General features: G+C 41.4%; 1 long non-coding RNA gene across 3 annotated transcripts in view; it reads right to left on the bottom strand.

Moving 5' to 3' along the window:
- Nucleotides 1-5,416, bottom strand: part of LOC110362295 (uncharacterized) — a 263,471-nt gene that overhangs the window by 30,276 nt on the left and 227,779 nt on the right. The window lies entirely within an intron of this gene.

Raw genomic sequence — 5,416 nt, 5'->3', positions numbered from 1 at the left:
CTGAAAAGTGAAAGAAAACAACACTAAGATTTCTTTGTTCAAAATTCTTAATGAAAAAAATGAGCTTGACCCATCTGGCTATGGAATACAGTAGGTGTCTGGAAAGAACAGGGCTCCAAGTCCTTTGAATGTTATGTACTCGCTACCAGCAATGAAAGTACAGACTGATTCCGGAGGAAAGTTCATTTTCCACATTATGGTCTAAATTCTAAAATTGCATCAGTTTTGGTGTTGCGCTGCAACGGCACAGAGCACCAGGGTCACCATGCAGACGGAATTACCGACAGCTCCTACTGCAGAGCAAATCTGTATGACAGTGAACAACAAATAAGAGTTTTTTCTTCTCTCGGTACAATTCCTCAGAACATCAGCATTCACAATATTATCTATTATTTTTGTGTAAAATATTGTATCATTATTGTCACAGAACAAAATATATCAACTAAAGTAATTGTGTAACCTTTGAATAAACACAAGGCTTGCTATTTCTCTAATCAGTATTACTAACGGTTCATTCTCCTTAGCTAGAAGCAGAAGGTCAGTGCTTATGAAGCCCTAAATACGATCACACTGAAAAAAGAAAGGCTTTCAGGTTGATACAGTGCTAATTTTCCCTTAAAAGGCCACGTAAGTATATAAAAAGAGCTTATATTTTGGCTGGATTTGCCAAGAGTCTTTTTTTCCTGAAAAATCCAAGAGATCATCCCCTTTCTAAGCAACGTTAGAGCTCATGAACAGACAGTGGGATGGACAGAGCTGGATGGCAACTGTCCTGTTCCTACTGACCACAGCCCTCGTGACTCTCGGTTCCTAACTAAAAACTAAAGGATAAGAGACAAATTCATTCTCTCACTCTCAGCTGAACTCTTTACTTGCTGGAAAAACCACCCCCTGCCCCAAACAAATCACATAAATTTGTTTTTTTTTTCAAAGCACCATATAAATGCCATTCAGAAATACTACTAACACTAACCTCATTCCTCTCAGGCGCTCTGTGCAAGCAGCAGAGCTGTGACCCGCCCGCAGTTCAGGCAGCGATCACGCAAGGAACAGAGCTCGCTTCCCCCAGTGCAGCCGGGAACGGAGCGCCTCTCCTCATTTCCTTACTGACATCAGCTCTGAGAACAACTGCTAACCGCAACACCTTCCAGCAGGTCATTTTTTGACCAGATTTAGAGTTGATGACTTACAAACGAGACCGTTTTATTCCACGCTAGAGCAAAAGGCATTATTTCCTGGGAACTGCAATCTGCCCATTTATCTATTTAGTGTGTTTACTTGTATTTTGATAGAAGAGGCATTTCAATTTTGTGGCATATCTATGGTGTGTAATGTTGAACTCTCAACAGTTATTTAATCATGTACTAGTCCTGCTTTGTGTCTGGTTAGGAATGACAAGGTTTCATAGTTTATAAATACAGAACAAAAATTACATCAATATTGTCACTTTCTGGGCACTGTGAAGTCTCTGCCTATTGAAGAAACATTCTGAATATTCACTGGAATCCCAATAACTTGCCCCGATGGTTGAAGGTGCACAGAAAATTTAAGTTCTATATATTACTGAGAAAAAGCTGTTTACTTGGGGAGAAATTTTTCAAAGATACAAACTGGGAGACTGGTGTCTCTTTTCTTCCTTTTCTCTTTCCCCTTGCTCTCCTGGACAGATAATCTCAAATGGACTTTGTATGGCAGCTTTTCAACTACAGTGATTATCATTTGACATAATGTCATGAAAGTAACTAAGCCTATAGTCAGCCTTTCTCTCTTGCTGAGGAGTGAGTAAGCACAGATTTTCTGTGTGCACGTTTTGCAACAATAATATTAGCAGGCTTCATTTCAGTGTTTTAGTAAATGCTGTACAGCAGCTCCTGGAATACTCAGACTAGACCAGATGTCATAGTGCCAAACTCTCATCTCTGCAGAGTACAACATTAAAAATATTGTTACTTTTGTTTTTAATTTACTACTCAATGGAGGAGAGAGGTCCCATCTGCTTACTTATTTTTAAATGAAAGCGTAAATGTTATCCTGTGGTGGCTTTAGGTTAGATATGACATACAGACAGAGACTCCAAGCAGCTAAAATGTACATCTAACAAGCATGTTTTCTTACATACAACCATCTGCATGATAAAGCAATAAATAAGTCTGGGAAGACAGTGTCAACAGCATTCAAAGTATGACCCATTTTTGTGCCACTTTGGGAGTAAAAGTTACAGAATTTTAGAAAAGCTAGAAGCACCATTTCTCCTATGGGAGAAGACTGGTCACGCAGGATAAAGGGAAGATCAGCTGCTGGAAAGATTAAATCTGCAGACAGCAGCAATTGAGCATGGCTCAAAGCTTCCAGCTTTTGAAGGGTTTCTCTGAACCTCCTCTAAAATCTTAAGCCTGTCTCAGATCCTGCGTCAGCGGGAGTCCTGGTTTCACGACCCGCTCTTGCGTAAGAGCAGCAGAACACGACAGAGAAATGATGCACTCCTGTCAGTTTGAAAGGAAAGTGGCAAAGATGATGCAGATATTAGAATGTTCTTTCCCTCGAAAGCACACGCCTTTGATTGCCAATGGAAGAAAATAGAAGTGAACATGTCAGGATGGTTTTGGGATTAATGCGAGCATCCCTGGTTTTCTGTGGAGAGGCAGTCCAGCATGGACAGATGTGATACCGCGCTAATTACGTGATTAACTCTTCAGAAGAATGTGTTCAGGACTCAAAGAGTAAAATTTCACACAACAATTTGACTTTTGCTTTTTTCCCCACTGGAGCACGTTTGAAAATATTCGTCAAAATTCCTATTGTAGAGAAAAATAAGAAAAGATAATGATTTACTTCCATTCTGAATGATTTGTACAGCATTCTGACTTCTCAGAGTGTGAAAGCACAACTGCCAGTCATAGCGCTTGTTTCGGACCCCGTCTCAATGGAAGCCTTTTTGTCTTCACTGAGTTTTTAGCAGATGCCTGGAGATTAGGAGTCTAGAATTGCAACGTGTAATCTGGCTGTGATTAGTTCCAGCTGTGGCCTTAGCAGGTCTTCTCAGCTTTCTGATTCAGTAAAATTAATAGGGATTCTGCTAGTTAACTTCTGGGCATATTGCAAAAAATAATCCTTTGATGCCCCTTGTAGATGGACAGAACTGTAACTGCAGATTATTAATGTCCTTAGATTCAGCAAATACTCAATGACTCCCTCTCATAGAGCTATAGATTTGAAGGCCAGGAGGGCCTTGAACTTGTCTCTGATTAGCTCAATTAGTCTGTTTCCTTTTATATCAGTTTCAGACCTTTTAATTGCAGTTCTAAATTGTTGTGAAACACAACTAGTCGAGACGCTTACAGAAACATTTTAAAATCATGTACGTTATGCATGTTTTCATATATATGTATGTATATATGGGTAAATGAGTGAAATCACTAGTTTAGTGATTTAGCAATAATTCAGTACTATTTTTTGTGACGGGTAGTCTGGATTGCAAACCCAAGACTAAAGGACTTGCCATTTCCTTTGTCCTTGGAGACTGTCGTGATGCAGCTCTGTGCATTTTCAGCTGGGCTTTGCCAGATGTCTCCTTCTTGCATATATTTGGAAGAAGTTAAGCTTAATTTAATTGTGCCCCAATTCAAGAGAGTATCCCTATGCTGGCAAGTTGATTAAGCATGGTGGTAATTTTAATTATCTTCTTATCTCTCACTGGAGTGCAGTTAGTGGAGCTGATAAAGTTAACTCCGTAGATAAATACACTTTTTAAACTGGGCCGTCCAACAAGGATAAGGCTTTCTTTTCACCCCCAACACGTGCCTTCTCCTGGCTGAAGCCATTTCTTCTCCACTCCTCTGTCCATCTGCAGAGGGCCTGACACTACAGCTGAATCTCCTTCGGACTGGCTTGTTTTTTCCCCGACAGCTCTGCACTTGCCCGTGATTCACTGCCGTCTCTTACCTGTGACAACGCTTATGTTCGGTTTTGTGCTTTCTTGCAGCGGTTCTCTGCACACAGTTCTGTTGTGTGGGTTCAACACAGGTGGTGCAAGTCCAGCATTCCAAGAAGCAAGTTAGTGCACTGAAGATTGGAGGAGATGTAGTTTTAGGTGTCACATTCATGGTAAAATCATAGAGATACACAGCACTAACATTTCATTTAAGAATCAAACATCTTAAGACACTATTTTCAAGTGTTGCATTTATGTGCCTTGTAACTCATTGAATTTTCTTTCTTCAAAAAACCCTGTCAGAAGCACATAAAAGGAACGGCGTAATTTAAAGGTCACTGTGCTTCCCAATAACAAATTTCATATTCAGTCATTCTATTCCGGTGACAAAGCTTGCATCTCTGCTAACGGGTTTTGGTCATTTGGCCCAGTTTTCAGCTGGGTGTGCACAGAAGCTTGAGCACGCTTTCATAGACTTAATTGTTTGGGTTTTAACTAACACAAAAGAATAGCTTGGACAGGAAAACAAAGAGGGACTCCATGAATGAGATGGCCATTCACAAACAAAGGTGGAAGGCGCTTATGGTAATGGAATTGTAAGATCCCAGTGTGCAGCACCTGAACTCTTCTTATGTTTTATGAATGTCACGCCATTTCAGGCTTTCTGTGCATCTCAGATTATTAATAAATACAGCAGGATTCCTGCTTGCCTTGTAAATGCACACACTCAGTGTTCAGCCGCTGAGGCGTTCAACGTACCCCGGATCCTCAACCCGGCAAAACATCTGAAAAACACGCCAGTTTAAGGCAGAACACAAACCAGCCCCTGAGCTCCGTATCTCCAGAGATTTACACGGGTCCCTCAAGCCCTGTGAGACAGAAAGCCGGCTGTGGAGGTCTAGCAGTATAATCCTGACTCATTTTCTTATAAAGCTATCAAATGGACACAAGCAAGCTGGGCTTGTTCACACCCAGTAACAGTGTGGGAGAGAGCAAAATACTCTGCATACATTTGCAGGACTTGAAACTGCCCATTTCACCCCAAAACACTGTATAAAAATGATTCGCTTTAATCAAAGCTATAATTCAGGCACAGCCTTTGCTTTAACACTAAAACGAAACAACGCGTGCCAGCTAAGGGGGGTGAGCAAAGCAGAGTATTTTCTACAAAGGCAATTTAGGCAGGAAGAGCATCATTAGTGACAGCACAACCTCACCTCTGGGATCAGACGTAGGGCCCTGCCCAGCACTGAAACTGCCACTTGCGTTTCCTGAATTCCTCCAGTGTGCATCTCATTTGCAGAAAGCTCCCTCCAGTCACGCGACGGCACAGATGTACCCAGAGAGGCTGCGTCAGGCCTGGGAGAGATTTGTTCTGCTTATTGATTCATCATTACCATTTCTGCAGCCCCTGAGATAACCTTTGAGATGTAACATTAGAGCACTGGCCAGGCCTAATCTTGTTCACTTAGAAGCGCGTTTACA

The sequence above is a fragment of the Columba livia genome, chromosome 13 (assembly GCF_036013475.1).
Source record: "Columba livia isolate bColLiv1 breed racing homer chromosome 13, bColLiv1.pat.W.v2, whole genome shotgun sequence".
Classification (NCBI taxonomy): domain Eukaryota; kingdom Metazoa; phylum Chordata; class Aves; order Columbiformes; family Columbidae; genus Columba; species Columba livia.
The sequence above is the reverse complement of the archived record's forward strand: the minus strand, read 5'-3'. Positions and strand labels throughout refer to the sequence as shown.